General features: G+C 42.9%; 2 long non-coding RNA genes across 2 annotated transcripts; one reads left to right on the forward strand and one right to left on the reverse strand.

The window, feature by feature from the left end:
• The first annotated feature begins 13,197 nt into the window (after nucleotides 1-13,197).
• LOC311025802 lies at nucleotides 13,198-13,793 on the forward strand. Its single transcript, XR_014598425.1, has 3 exons — nucleotides 13,198-13,405; nucleotides 13,511-13,565; nucleotides 13,664-13,793. It is a non-coding gene; the product is annotated as an uncharacterized lncRNA (long non-coding RNA).
• Nucleotides 13,794-14,634: 841 nt separating this feature from the next.
• On the reverse strand, nucleotides 14,635-16,308 carry LOC311025801. The gene is made up of 3 exons (XR_014598424.1): nucleotides 16,252-16,308; nucleotides 15,271-15,538; nucleotides 14,635-14,768 (listed from the first exon to the last, which is right to left on the reverse strand). It is a non-coding gene; the product is annotated as an uncharacterized lncRNA (long non-coding RNA).
• Nucleotides 16,309-16,636: the final 328 nt, after the last annotated feature.

Raw genomic sequence — 16,636 nt, forward strand, 5'->3', positions numbered from 1 at the left:
AAAAATAATGTATTTACAAAAAGACTAAAATAGCAACAGGTAGGTTGCAGAAAATGCATTAAAACAGACAGACAACCAACTAGTTAGAGAAGCGATACTAAACAGTGTTGTGCCTGAACCTGTTCATTGAACGATAGTTCTTGAACTCGTTCATATTTTGGGAAGAACGTGAACTGAACGTACTGTATTTCTGCCTGATGAACGCTACTGTGAATGCATTCATCCTGGTGTCTGTGAACGCTCTCTCAGTTTAACTCCGTTCAATAGGGTGCCAGATTTGTATAGAGCATTCCAGGCAAAAACCAGGCGAAAATAAAAAATAATAATAAAGATAAAAATGAAATACAATTGAAACAAAAAATATTATAAAATGATTAACGGGAAAATAATAACAGTACTAAAAATTGAGAACAATATTTTTACATAAAAAATAAAACGGGGCAAATTAATTGATACAGAAACAACCGGCTCAAAAGAAATTATAATACTAGAAGGAAAAGGTACAGTATTAGTTATGAGAAACAAGAAATCATAAAATCGAAAAATCAAAAAATACTAAAATAATAGAAAGTAGGTAGAGTGATTTAATAAAAAATAAACAAACCAACAGGCTAAAGAGAAGCCAGAATACTAAAAGAACCAATTTAACTACAGTAAAGAACAAAAGAGTAAATAACAAAAGGGCAGGTGGGGGAAACTTATTAAAACAGAGAGACAAACCAACTAGTTAGAGAAGGGATAAAGGGCAAGTTACTAACAGTCGTGAGTAACAAGAAATAAAAAAAAATAGAATATAACGTATTTAAAAAGAAAAATAAAGCAGGTTGGGGAAAATTAATTAAAACAGACAAACCACCCAACAATCAAAGAAGCGATACTACTAAATAACAAAGGAACAGTGAAGAAAAATGTGAATTTACATGAAAAGAAAGTGCTCTTAGCCACGTGGTAAACCAGCAGTCGTGAATCACGGTGAACAAAAGGTTATTAACTAACGGATAAGGAATTAGAGCTGGAATGTTGTGTTCAAATGTAACCTCCCGAACAACTACTCAATTTATTTCTCACAGGAGAAGCAGGAGGAGCAGCAGGAGGAGGAGAAGCAGGAGGAGGAGGAGGAAGAGGAGGAGCAGCAGGAGGAGGAGGAGAAGAAGCAGAAGGAGGAGGAGGAGCAGCAGGAGGAGGAGGAGGAGGAGCAGCAGGAGGAGGAGGAGAAGGAGGGGGATGAGGAGGAGGACGATGAGAAGGAGGCGGAGGGGGATGAGGAGGAGGAGCAGCAGCAGCAGGAGGAGCAGCAGCAGCAGGAGCAGCAACAGCAGGAGCAGCAGGAGCAGCAGCAGCCGCCCCCACAGTCCCCGCAGCCCCAGCAGTCCCTGCGGAAGAGAAAGGCGGGGGACAAAGACCCTCCTTCCTCTGCCCCTCAGGTGGGAAGATGATAGATGTTTAATTCAGTGTCATAATCATTTTGCCCAAAGTATGGAACCCAATTCAATTCAGTTCAATTCAATTCAGTTTTATTTTTAGTGCTGAATCATAACATACACTTTACATTTAGAGTTAATCGTGTCTTATTATTGATTTTCTCTCTACCGGCAGAAGAAAAAAGAGAAGACGCCACGGGCGTCTTCGGAGACGGAGGCGAGCGACGATGAGGTGAGTGAGATGGATTAGTTCATCGATCATTTTACAAATCTTTAACAAGCGTATAACCAATGAGCACATGTGATCATGTGGTAGAGGCGTTATTGATTGTTGTTTTGATTTCCCAGGACAACAAGCGGGCCGGATGGTCCGACAAACAAAAAAAACTTTTCAGGGCCATGTCCCCGTATTTCACGGGAAAGAGCAGGGGCTCCCTGACCCGGGGAATTACCTTTGGAACCTCCATGGGTAAGAATGAACACATTGTGTATTTGTGCAGGTGTGTGAAGTGTGTTCATGCAGCTTTCATCATCACGTGTTGCATCTTTACAGACGCATACATGGAGGAGTATTCCACATTTACATTCTGCCCTGAAGGAAGTTTAAAAATGCAGGAGAATGCGGTGTCCAAGGTCAGCAGGGCCAAGGTGTTTGTAAAATTCCTGGCCCTGGGCTGGTCCTCCCTGGCGGTCTGGGACTGGGCCTTTTTATACAACATCCCCCTGCTGAAGTTGTAAGTAGTGAATTTACAGATGTTAAGAACGTTCTTTCTCAGCAAGTCTTTTGCCTAGTTAAATAAAGGTTATACGATGATGATGGTGGTGATGGAAGTACTCAAAACATATAACTGAGACTAAGTCCAGACTGGTCTTTCCTCAGCTACCCTACCTTCCTGAGGAGCGTTGGCCTGGCCCCCACAACGGTGTCCCTCTATGTGGGCCAGGCCATCTCCTTCATGGAGTTTTTCTATGACACCCCCCCCAAACACTCAAGGCTGTCGCAGGGCCAGCTCAAGGTCCTTGCCAGGGAGCTCAGAAAATTATACAGAGACCTTGGCAGGACCATACAGGGGCACCAGTCTCTCGTCAAACGGGAAACAGGAGAGGCTGGTGTCCCGGGAGGACCTGGGCCGGTGCAGGATCCTGGCCAGGGCCAAAATACCTGAGCTCCTGGGTGAGTCTGTACTGCCTCCCTCCCTCCCTCTCCCTCTCTCTCTCTCTCTCCCTCTCTCTCTCTCTCTCTCACACACACACCTTTTTTTCAGTGTCTAAAAGCTTCAAGTGTAACTGTTGTCTTCTCTCTTTGACTCTCATTACAGAGGACATAAAGAACGCCGCTCCCAGGGACCCAAAGACCCGGTATAGGTTCTTTGGGTTCCTGGCAGCATACCTGTCAGCCATTTATGGCCACAGGAGCGGTGTGCTCACTAAGATGCGGGTCAAAGATGTTAAGGACGCCATGGGTGACGACACCCGGGGCTACCTGATCAATGCAAGTATTGTTTTAATCTCTTCCCGACATTTAGTTAGTCAGTTTGTGTTTCTGTTCCACACTTACCAATCGGTCATACGTTGTCTTCTGCAGGTCTTGGAGCACAAGACGGTACAGAAATTCGGCCTGGCACAGCTCTATCTGGAGTCGGAGGAGTACGCCTGGTGCTCCGAGTGGCTCCGGCTCCGGAAGAGGGCTGTGTCCACAAACTCCTTCTTTTTCTTGTCCCTCCGGCGCGGCGAGGCGAAGGACCTGATTAAATTCTTCAGGTTCGCATGGACCGAGATGGGCCTGGCCGGAGCGCCGTCGTTCATGGACCTCCGGTCGGCCGTGGCCACCTATGTGGGTAACAAAAACACGTCCTGAGGAATTGGTCAATTTGGTGCACTTGTTCATCAATGCCTCATTTTCGTTTTTTGCAGAACTTTGAGTCCAACGACGCGGAGGTTCGGTGAAAAGTGGCAACGTTCATGTGCCACAATGTGGCAACGCAGGAGAAGTTCTATGAACTCAACAACACTCTGACAAGGGCGAAGCAGATGAGAGAGCTGTTCGTCTGTCTCTCCATCAAAAGCGGAGAAACAGCTCTCTCGTCTGCTTCTGTAGAAGCCTCTACCTCCTCTGCTGCTGCTGCTGCTGCTGCTGCTGCTGCTGCTGCTGCTGCTGCTGCTGCTGCTGCTGCTGCTGCTGCCGCCGCCCCCGGGATGGAGGCTGGGGTGGAGGAGAAAAGAGTAAGTTAAAACCTTGCAATTGCTATCACACCACAGTCCAAATTCAGTAAGCTCATGTGTACCTGTTCTTTTTTCTGAAGGTGACACCACGAAAAAAGAGGCCTTCTGCCAGCCAGACCATGGCCAGGAGGGTAAAACGAACGCTTGGCCTCTCACCGAAAAAATATCCCAGGAGGGCGAGGGTAACCAAGTAGTTAGTTTCTTGTTTCTTGTTGAAGAGTGCTGTTCTTTTGTTGCACAAAAAAACATTGATTGTTGAAAAAAACAACAAAAACGTGCTTGTTGCACACCAAAAAAAAAAAAGTTTATTGTTTACACTTTTGTTCCCAGTTTGTGTTCAATTATTTTTCCTCCACGTGGGCACTGCCTTGACGTGGCGTGGGGGCTTAAAGCCTGTGTGATATCAGAGCCTCTGGAGGGGCTCTAAGATCAAACATGCTAACCAAAGTGCCCCCAAACACAACTTCCCTCCTTTCCAGGTTTCCAGGTGTATGTCTGTTCCTGTCTAATAAGGTGTACATGTCAACAGAGTAGCATTTAAAAGTAGTAGTTTTAACAGTTGAAAACCGCTCGCTTAAAGTCATGACTCATGACAAACCGAACTAACTTCCGGGTTTGTCGATATATTTATTTTATTTGTAAAGGAGCTCGAATGGACAGTACGAGTTACATGGAGGTTCTGCTTGTTATTCTTTCTGTCAGAAATAAACGGAGATCGTCTCCAAAAAAGGTCCCGGTGTCACAGCATCATTCAAACCAACACAACGCAGAAGTACACGGTCACATCTGGATGCCCTGGTCGTGATTAAAGTTTATTTTTAAATCTACATATTCTAACTTCTTCGAGTGAAATGTACACTGATGGAAAAATGAAGTGAACCACCGACCATCCTCCACCTCCACTCCCAGCTCACGGCCTCTTTGGACGGAGGTGGTGTCTCGAGGTAGGAGGCAAATAACCCGGACTGTCTCTCCTCCACCTCTCAACCTCACAAACCGCTTATCCGTGTTGTCGTCCAATGTCACCGTTCACCCCGATGGCGTCCTCAGGGCCGGGGCTGATGCATGCCCTCTGAGCGCCGAGCTCTCGGCTGGTGTGCCGCCTGTCCCGGTGGACACCATCTCTTGGGCTACTCCAGCGACGGCTGCTTCGGTGACCGTCTCGACTGCCGCTGTGAGCCTCTCTGGGAGAGGGGGCTCTCCTGGTGCCGTCACATCTCCACCCGGCGCTGGTACTGAACGGTCGGCTGACCGTTTTTCCGCGGGACAGCACAACACCCGGCTGGGAATGCCCTCCACTGCTCCGGCTACTAGCATCGTTGGTGCTAGCACCATTAATGCTAACACCGTGCTTCGCTCTCCACCTCCACAATACATCCTGGTTGGGGACTCCATGATAAGGTCTGTTGCAATCCCAAATGGCATTACTTATTCATTTTCTGGTGCAAAAATCCTGGACTTACACAAACACATCCCTGCTATTTCGGACCGTCACCCGTCTGCCCGCATGATCATCGTGCACTGTGGCGCGAACAACCTCAAGTGCAGACAATCAACGAAGCTCCGCACTGATTCTTCTTCTTCTTTAGTTAGGCAGACTAGACGCAGCTTTGGCGTATTGCTGCCCCTACAGTTTTTTTATTAAGAACTACATCAAATCCTTTTGTACAATCCTGTTTTGTGAAGATAATCCACCAATTTCTTTGTTTTAACCCAAGAATCGACCCGCGCTGATTACGAGCAGCTTGCAGACCTCATTGATAGCCTGGGGAGGACCTGTATTTTTTCAGGATTGATTCCATCCCCCAAACATGGCTCTGAGTCTTTTAGCAAGTTATTTAGCATCAATCAGTGGTTATCGGACTTTTGCTCTGCATGTGGGCTTGGTTTTATCAATAACTTTGACACATTCTGGACAAGGACTGATCTATTCTGGCATGACAACCTCCACCTCAACATCAAAGGTCTCACTGCACTAGCCTCCCGCATTACCACACATCTCCCCTGTCCCACAGATTGACGCCACAAGTCCACCACCATCTCCACCTCCATCCCCATCACCACATCACATCCTACACACATCCCAGTCATTACAAACAACAGACCACTACACATCCACCGTCCCATTACACCTCCCTGTCCTTCCCGTCATAACCTTAAACATATCAACATCAACAAGGTCTCACATTCAACCAGCCCACATGCAGCCCTCCACATGGCTCTTTTTAACGTTCGCTCCCTGTCGAACAAGTCTTTTATCATCAATGACCTGATTTTAGAGAACAAACTTGACTGTTTATTTTTAACTGAAACGTGGCTGAGCACTGATGCACCAGCTGTTCTCACTGAGGCTTCCCCACCAAATTTGAGTTTTTTATTTTCCAACAGGAGTGGAAGGAGAGTTGGTGGGACTGCAACAATCATTTTAAGCTCTATTATAACAAAGGTCACTTCTTTTACCAATTATACATCATTTGAACACCATGCCTTTGTTTTTAGCAGTCCTCCGATTTTATGTGTGACTATTTATAGAACACCCAAGCACCACCCCTCTTTTATTAATGAGTTTTCCGAACTTTTATCAATTTTACACTCAACTTACAACAGGGTTTTAATAACTGGTGATTTTAACATGCACACATATACACACATACATACATATAGATAACAATTCAGATCCCACTGCGACTGAATTTTTAAATCTTTTAAACGACCTCGATTTTAAGCAGCACATCACACAGCCCACTCACAACAAAGGACACACCCTGTAACACATGGCCTGTCCACAGGTGTGTCCTCTGTTGTCGGCCTGGCTGTGTCTGACCATTACTGTGTGTTTTTTGATCTCTCCAGTTTTATCCAACAGGGGGCCCCAGTGAGAACAGTGAGGAAGCGCTACCTTACTCCTGAGGTGGCTGCAAATTTTATTGAAATTTTACAGAATAGCACTGCTGACATTTTACCTGCATCCTGCGATTTTATTGTTGACAATTTTAACAGTAAACTCAGGTCAGCCCTAGATTCAGTGGCTCCACTTTCCACAAAAACAATGTCAACCAAACCTACACCACCTTGGATAAAGACTGAAATAAAACAACTGAAAAGAAATTGCAGGAGCGCTGAAAGAAAATGGAGGCAGTCAAAACTAACAGTTCATCACGAAATATTCCGGGACAAACTCAAAACCTACAATACAGCAGTAAAACAGGCAAGAACTCTCCATTTTTCACAACTCATCTCAGATAAAAAGAACGACCATAAATTCCTCTTCTCCACAATCGCTCGTTTAATTAATAGTGATTTTAAGAAATCCTCCATAGTCCCAACAAACAATCTATGTGAGGAATTTGCAGAACACTTCAGAGGTAAAATCATTGGCATTAGGTCCACTCTTTTAGAACATAACATTGTTGCTTTTAACAGACCCGAACCATCACTTTTATCTGAGGAGACAATGGAGCATTTTGTCCTGGTTGATGCAGAAACCCTTTGTAGAGTTTTCTCCCGAGTAAACCCAACAGCCTGCCTTTTAGACCCAATCCCCACATCACTCTTAAAATAATTGTATGCGTTCTTTGAGTTTGAACTTTTAAATCTTGTGAATTACTCACTCCAGACGGGTATCTTCCCCACTGCCTTTAAAACGGCAGTGGTGAAGCCCCTTCTGAAGAAGAGCAATTTGGATCCTGACATCTTCGCCAACTACCGACCTGTATCCAACTTACCCTTTTTAAGTAAAGTTTTAGAAAAGCTGGTTTTTATCCAATTAAATTATTTTTTAAACAACAACAACAACATTTTAGAACAGTGTCAATCTGGTTTTAGGATGAACCACAGTACCGAGACAGCCCTCGTTAAGATTGTTAATGACCTCAGGTGTAACAGTGACTCTCAGAAACTGTCAGTCCCGGTGCTACTGGATCTAAGCGCTGCTTTTGATACAGTAGATCACCACATTTTGTTAAATAGACTTAGACACCTGGTGGGCCTCTCTGGTACTGTTCTTAACTTGTTTTATTCCTACCTCACAGGTCGTCACTCTCTTGTAAGTATGGATACATGTTCCTCAGGAATGCATGAACTTAAGTGTGGGGCGCCCCAAGGGTCAATTTTAGGTCCAATACTTTTTAATTTATATATGCTCCCCCTTGGGGACGTCATCAGGAGGCATGGCATCAATTTTCACAGCTACGCTGATGATACACAGCTCTGCATTGCTGTGTTTCCTGATGACACGGGACCTTTTGATTCCCTTTTAAACTGTATTTTAGATATAAAGTCATGGATGGCAGAGAACTTCCTGCAGCTCAACCAGGACAAAACAGAGGTTTTAATTATTGGTCCTGAAGGCAAGAGAGAGAAACTTTTACCAAAACTAAATGCTTTTAAACATTCACAGTGCGTAAAAAACCTGGGCGTTCTTTTCGACTCTGAGCTTGATTTTATTCCACACATCAGAAATACTACAAAGATTGTTTTTTACCATCTTAAGAATATAGCCAGAGTTCGCCCGTTTCTCTCTCTGGCCAGCACAGAGGTGCTAATGCATGCTTTTATCTCTAGCCGGTTAGATTACTGTAATGCCCTGCTCTCTGGTCTCCCGAAAAAGAGCATTTCACACCTTCAGCTGCTCCAGAACTCAGCTGCACGCGTGCTGACGAAAACCAGAAGGTGGGCTCACATTACACCGGTTTTAGAATCGCTGCATTGGCTCCCTGTGCGCTTCAGGATCGATTTTAAGGTTCTTTTACTAGTTTTTAAGTGTCTTAACGGCCTCGGGCCTTCTTATTTGTATGACCTGCTTTTACCGTATCGGCCCTCGCGGACCCTGAGGTCCTCCGGTACTGGTCTTTTATCTGTTCCCAATGTTAGAACCAAAACCTTTGGTGAAGCCCAGGGCTGTAAACTAACTTTTTGGCTCACCTGCCAAGGGGACCGGTATTCAACTTTTTCAGGAGTGTAATATACTCGCATTGTTTTAAAATGACAGATTTTGTATCTTGTGTTAATGAATCTTTTTTGTGCATAAGCGATTAATGAGGACCAACGATCGTCGTCTATTTGGGCTCCAAGGTCTTTCTCCCATTTTTCTTTGACCAGATTAGTGCTAGTTTTATTATTAGTCATTAAAAGATTGTAAGTTCTTGAAATATGTTTTCTATTAACTCACCACTCATCATCGACCCAAGACGCCAACCATCCCCCAAAACTCCTGTGCTCATTAAAGGTGAACCCATCTCCATCACTGACACATTCAAACTCCTTGGAACCCACATCAGCAATAACCTCAAATGGAAAATAAACGCAGACCACATCTACAAAAAAGCCCAGCAAAGACTTTTCCATCTCCGTCAGCTCAAGAAGTTCAGGGTAAGGTCCCATCTTCTGCTCCACTTTTACACAGCCATCGTAGAAAGCATCCTCACCTTCTCCATCACAGTCTGGTTCGGCAGTCTAGACTCACTCTCCCGGAAGAAAGTACAACGCATCATAAATAGAGCATCCAAAATTATTGGCACACCCCTTCCATCCCTTGATTCACTCTACCACAAACGGACACTACGCAGAGCACGGAAAATCATCTCCGACCCCACTCACCCTGCACACTATGCCTTCCAGCTACTGCCCTCTGGGAGGCGTTACAGGACAATTGCTTCCAGAACATCCCGGTTAAAAAACAGTTTCATCCCAACTGCAATAAACTTTCTGAACTCTGAACATTAAGGATTAAGCATGGCCCTTATGTATTGTGTAGTGTGTATGTCTGTATGTATATCTGTGTTATATGTTTTGTAAGTTGGAACCTGTACCAAGCTGACATCAAATTCCACCAGCCTGGCTGTGTGGTCATTAAAATTAATGAATGAATCAATCAATCAATCAATTAATTCTTTGAGTAAGCAGCGATTCCAATTGAGAGAGCTGTGGTTTTTCCAAGGTTTCCCTCAGCTGTGATCGTATAAAATGACGTAGCTGGAGATATCTATAAAAATGTGTGGCTTGGATATGATGGGAGTCTCTCAGATGCTGAAATGATTTTAGTGTGTTACCGTCATATAGGTCATCAATCTTAATTATATTCTTCTGGGCCCACACCTTTAAACCCAGGTCTTTCTGTACACATTTTAAGGAAGGGTTGGACATTATAGGGGTGAGTGGAGATAAAGAAGTTACTTGTCCTAAATAATGGCTAATTTTGTCCCAGATTTTAAATGAGTGAATAATGATTGGGTTATTTGTGTGTTTTTTTTACAGTTTTAATATTAAAACAATATGGTATGTGTGATAAGTCTTCTATGTTTAAGATATAGCTTTCTATTCGTGTCCAGGAGGGAGTCTCATCGCCTCCGAACCAGTAAAAAAGTGGTCGTAATTGGGCAGCCCAGAAGTATAATTGTATATCTGGTAGTCCTAGTCCTCCTCTCTCTACCGGTAAACATAGCGTGGATCTTTTAATCCTTGGGGCCTTGTTACTCCAAATGAACTTTCCGGCTATTTTATTGTATTTGTTGAAGAAGGAACGTGGAAGATCAATTGGTATCGATTGTAATAAGTACATAAGTCTAGGGAATATGTTCATTTTGATAACGTTTACTCTGCCTATAAGGCTCAAAGGAAGGGTTGTCCATCTAGCCAAGTCTTTTTCAATCTTTAGTAGTAGAGGTAGGTAGTTGAGCTTTATACAGGTTCTTAAGAGTACCGTCTGTTATGATTCCTAAATATTTGATCTTAGATTTGACCTGAAAGGGCGAAGAGAGTCCTTGTGGATAAGCCTGGCTTAAATAATGGGAGGAGCTTGCTTTTAGTCCAGTTTATTTTGTAGCCAGAAAAGCTGCTGAAGCCGTCAATTAGGTGTAGCAAGGCTTTAAGTGTTTAAGTTTCCGGATTAGTTAAAAACAAAAGTATATCGTCGGCGTACAACGCAATTTTGTGTGTAGTGTTCCTTATTGGGATTCCCAATGTGTTGGGATCTTCTCTAATTTGTTGAGCCAAAGGTTCCAGGATGAGAGCAAAGATCACGGGCGACAGGGGGCACCCCTGTCTTGTGCCACGCCCAATAGTGAAGGAGCCAGATACAGTTCCGTTGACGAGGATGAAGAGGAGGAAGTGGATGAAGACAAAGATGATGACTTCAGACTTCAGCAGTTCACTCTTCTCAGCGTCTGGCAGGGATTTCGTAAAGAGATGTTTCCCGGTCGCCTTCCCTTTTGTCCTTCCGTCTCCGTCCCTTCTGGTGTGAGCCGCCCTGAAGAAGATCCATCCTTGGTTCCTCGGGGGCCAGAAGATTCCACTCCCTCAACCTCAGGCTGCAACACAAAGAGAAGCAGAGAAGAGGATGCACAGGTAAGTGTGAAGAGGCAGAGGATCTCCGAGGACAGCAATGAAGAGGATGATGATGACTTCAGCTGATCGCCATGGAAACCCATTCCATGAAGCTCTCTATGCACTGTTCTTGAGCTCATCTGAAGGCCACATGAAGTTTGGAGGTCTGTAGCGATTGACTCTGCAGAAAGTTGGTGACCTCTGTCTGCGCACTATACACCTCAGCATCGCTGACCCCGCTCCATCATTTTACGTGGCCTATCACTTGGCTGAGTTGCTGTTGTTCCCAATCACTTCCACTTTGTTATTATCGCACTGACCGTTGACTGTGGAACATTTAGGAGCGAGGAAATTTCACGACTGGACTTGTTGCACAGGTGGCATCCTATCACAGGACCACGCTGGAATTCACTGAGCTCCTGAGAGGAAACAGAAACAGTCTGAATGCCGAGGTGCTTGCTTTTATACACCTGTGGCCATGGAAGTGATTGGAACACCGGATTTCATGGCAATATAGCGTGTCTCTTTTTAAAAGATTTACCTTCTGAGTCATAGTTGGTGATGAGAAGGATGGAGGACTACAGGACCAGATGAGAAGGATAGAGGACCACAGGACCAGATGAGAAGGATTGAGGACCACAGGACCAGATGAGAAGGATGGAGGACTACAGGACCAGATGAGAAGGATGGAGGACTACAGGACCAAATGAGAAGGATAGAGTACCACAGGACCAGATGAGAAGGATGGAGGACTACAGGACCAGATGAGAAGGATGGAGGACTACAGGACCAAATGAGAAGGATAGAGGACCACAGGACCAGATGAGAAGGATGGAGGACTACAGGACCAAATGAGAAGGATGGAGGACTACAGGACCAGATGAGAAGGATAGAGGACCACAGGACCAGATGAGAAGGATGGAGGACTACAGGACCAGATGAGAAGGATGGAGGACTACAGGACCAGTGGACTGAGTGAGTAATCTCCTACAGAGACTAATCTCTGTAATCTCCTGAAACTACAGTACCAGTAATGACATAAAAGTTAACTTTACATCAGTGGGATGTATTTATTATAGGAGCTTTCTAGAATAGTATTCCATTGTTTATAATATAATTTCAGACCTTCAGGATTATACACACTGCACCAGACTTCCAACAAGAAGAAACCATGTGGAAGACCTAGACTCATCTTCCAGGGCCAGATGAGAAGGATGGAGGACTACAGGACCAGCCATGACATGCTTGTCAAAAACTTGTCTTAATAACGCTCCAAATGCTAAAAGTTTTCCCAAAAAATTAAGTAATTTCTATATTAGACCTGTTATTTTATTATTATCTTCTCTTTTCAGGTAGCCATACAGATGCAAACGAATTTAAAGAATTTCTGTGTAAAGCCTATCCAAAACTCAGACGAGGGGGTGGATTTGAGTTGCTCAAAATCTCTGGAACAACACGCAGTCGCCACCTGATCCTCATCCCCTGTCCCAATGAGGGTTATCATGTAAGACACTTGAAAGATCCCCAAACCCAGATTGGTCATGCCACTCTTTTCATACGACCACTCCAAAGGAACCTGAATCTGGACCCTGTAAGTTTTTCACTTTTCAACTGGTGCAGACTGTGAATGACAGTCACATAGTTATTGCTTTTGTTGAATTTTTAAAATGATCTTGTTTGTAGGACAGTCCAGATTGCAGTAATGAGCTAATTGGACCACCTCAGAAATGTGTCGGGTGTGGAGAGGAGTTCCCTTTTTCACGCATAAAAGCTCATAGCGATGAATGCATGAGGTATGCTCTACAAAACTGCTTTACACTAGGTGTAAAGCATTTTGTTTGTGTGTGTGTGTGTGTGTGTGTGTGTGTGTGTGTTAAACAATTGTAACTATAGATGTCTTAGTGCAGGGCAAACATGACAAATCAGCACATCTAATGTTTCATTATTGTGGGCCCAAATATTAGTTATTTTGATGCCAAAAATTCCTCTGAAAAGCCATATTGTTCATACATTGTTGTGCATCCAAATGTGGAGGATATAGATCCTGGATATTGGTATTGAGGGAAAGTTGAGTTTGAATGGAATTGATTAATTATATTTATATGGCCATCCTTTTGTACTTTTAAACTTTAGTTTTACTAGATTGCAGTGTTTTTGTGAGTGTGTTATGCAATATAAAATATACTAGCCAAACTAACAAAAATGACCTCTTTTTTACTCAAGACCATCACAGAGCAGTGGTGAGGTAGAGGTTGAGGTTGCCACAGAAAGTGCCAACTCCTCCCGAAGTGAAGGTAGATTTGTCAGCATGTTGACGAGACCACAGGTGAGGGAGACAACAAGGGCCAACAACTCAAACTACTCGGTGCCACCTCAGGGATGTGTGCCAGCTCCTGACATAGTTGATCTAGATCCCATTGAAGAGAGAGGCTTCCCTGGTTTGTTACGTAATTAAACATTACATCATTTATTTCAATAACTTGTTGCTCTCTGTATATTAATTGATCCAGTATTAATTTGAACATTTGAACAACTACTTTTAGATTGGCAAATTGCACCAAATCCTACAGAGGCAGCAAAGAGATTCAAAGAAATTAAGTCAAATTACGTTCTTTTTTCAACTTCATTTATGATTGATGATACAAAATCATTTCAGGCAATAAAATAAATGTTGACTTTCTTCTCTATTTTGGTAGCGTCTCCAAGCATCCTTGGGAAACTCCTGCAGTTCTGGATAGGGTGGAATGTGCTGCCCAGACACTTGGATGTTAACGTGGTGGAGAGCAACTTCCCCAGTTCTTCCACCTGCTTAAACTTCCAGGACATTACAAAGAGTCCTCTAACTTTGAAAGAGACATTCTTGCTGCTATTTGTAGCACTGACACTGGGTTTGGACTGGTCTAAGGACACATCAATATATCACTGTACACCTTAGTGTACATTTGTTGTCCAGCAACAAAATTTGGATTGCAGCATAAAAGCATTTGAAAGAGTGATATCAACTAGGGCCTAGTTCTGCCAGTGTGTGTAACACTGGTGCATTAAAAAGGTCTGCATGCTTGTGATGTGGTGAAGCATATTTGTTATTTGCTTCATGTCTATACCATTGTCTTTTAGGTTTAATCTCACTGTTCACAATTGTATTAAAGCTCAGGAGACTGTTACAGAGACAAAGTGAGTTGTTGCTGTTCTTTATTTGTGGTTTTGTTCTGAAACAGGATGCATGTTGCAGTTTCTCGAGCCTTCTGATTCAGAGACTTAAGTCTCCAATCACATGTGAAATTAATACTTCAAAACAAGTTATCTTGATAACTACAGGACAGTTTATCATACAAGGCTCTGTTACATAACCATAATGGTTTTCAATGTTTAAACTTAATGGTTCACAAAAAGTTCATTAATAGTAATAGACATAAATTGCTTATTGCAAAACGTTTGTTTGCAGTCATATTGTACAATGCAGCAAGTTTTATGACATCTGGTATAAAATAAAAATGCTGTCATTACCATTCTTTTTAAATCATTTTAGACACTTGAAACAAAGATATCAGAACTGCTAAACCATAATACCGGCTTCTTTATCAGAACTTGAGCAATATGGATTTACTGGAGCATTTCTGATAATAAGCTCACACTTTGTACATAGACATCTAACACATTGGACAGAGGGCAATCAGGGTCTGGTAGACTTCCAACTTCCTGGTCAGTCAGTGAGCGCTGCAGCTGAACTTCAGGGACCACAACACCAGGCTGATGGTGACCACACGGTCCGGTCCAGTCAACTCCAAACTCCGTGTCAACCTGCAGCTGCAAGAGCTGAGGTTAAACGGTAGGATAAAGGGTCGATCAAAATCAAAGTCTTAAAGATTTTTATGGTCAATATGTCTACAGAACTGTAAGCCATATTAATTCATTTTACAGAACCTAGTTTGAAATATCACCTGTTTATCATCTGGGATTCTGTATCTATGCCCCAAAAACAGCTATGGCATTGGAAAGAGCTTGACTACAATTTCCAAGAGCCAATACATTAATTTTGAGAGCTAAGATGTATAATTTTCTCTCTAAATCACTGCTCCTTGTTTGACCACAACATTGTAGCAATACCTTATTGTGTTGAAAGTGACAATGATAGGCTGTATAAATCCATCACATTTAGTTCCTGAACAACAGGCTACTATAGTTACATTTTGCTACTGATACATGCACTTTATAATGGACATAAAGTAGAGATAATGTTGACAATATCCCATGTAGGAAATTAAAAGTTAAAGTAAAACAGAATTACTGAATAAATCCAAACCTGTATGGGGCCCTGCTGCGCCTCATGCTCATGGCGAGTCCACAGTTGCAGCGGTGACTGGTTGCCCTCAGTGCGTAGTCTGTGGCAGTTCCAGCCACGCTGGAAAAACTGAAGGTGCTTCTGTATGTGGGGCACAAAGCACCAGTGCAGAGCATAGAGATGCATTTCATTGTCAGGATTGAGAAGGCCTTCTCTCTCAAGGTTGGTAAAGATGGTGTAGAAGAGATCAAGAACTCCCACATAAACGTCTCTCCAGAGCCTTTCGATTCTGATGGGTATAAAGGAAAAACTATTTATTCTACCTACAATGAACAAAAACAAAATATACAGGGAAAATACCTTTACCTAATACTTTTACCTACTGTTGGTGTATGACAACACTCCCATCAATGATAAGCACAGTAAATTAGAACTGAATTAAATACGTAAGTAATAAGTGATGTATTCAATATTCACTCTAAATAACAGTTAATGACAAAGTTTAATTTTAATTCTCTTAAAGGATAAGTTGATTTTTTCCAAGTTTGTCTTCAAACAATGCTCACATGCCCACATGTATGATGAAAGAGTTTTTTGTTGCTGTAGTTGTTCCTCTGTCCATCTATACTGGCTGTGGAAAATCTAATGCTAACCATTCTATTGTAAGTGATGGCTGGCCTTGTTCTGTGACTGCTGAAGCCTCATATATGCTTCAGAATGAAGTTCAGCTGAACTACAGAATGAGGACTAGATTTGTCATCACTTACATTGGAATCACACTAGAATAGTAATGTTCTCCTGGTCAGTATAGATTACAGAGAGACAATTAGAGAACAACTCTTTTGATATTTACACTAACGTTAATGTTGAAAAGCTCATAATCTGCTGCCACAAAAGCTTGATTGTATTAAGATAGACTTGAAGAGACAGGTTAAGTCAGTTTATATTGCCATCTTTTACAAAGTGTTATTTTGATAAATGTTGAATGGAAGATTATGTTACCTTTGGTTATGGACACTCCTGCCAGCAATGTGTGAATTCCTGTTCAGTCCTCTATTAGCCACCATGTAGCGTGCAACATCAACATTTTCCCCGCCTTTATCGGACCTCACACGTGATGGCACACCATAGACATCGACAGCTTCCAGAAAGCTTTTTAGGACTGTTGCTGCACGACTGTTGGTGGCGGCACTCAAGTATACAATCAAACGACTAAAGCCGTCAATACCACCATGCACAACAATACGCCATCTGAAATAGATATGCATGAGAACAGATTAAGATCAGTACCACTACCTGCATCATGCATCTCTGTATGTGCAAGTTGAGGCCAGATTTACACAGAGCATACTGTATATGCCTATTTGATCAGAACTTCTTTATCTGA

This window comes from Eutrigla gurnardus (genome assembly GCF_963514095.1).
Source record: "Eutrigla gurnardus genome assembly, chromosome: 15".
Classification (NCBI taxonomy): domain Eukaryota; kingdom Metazoa; phylum Chordata; class Actinopteri; order Perciformes; family Triglidae; genus Eutrigla; species Eutrigla gurnardus.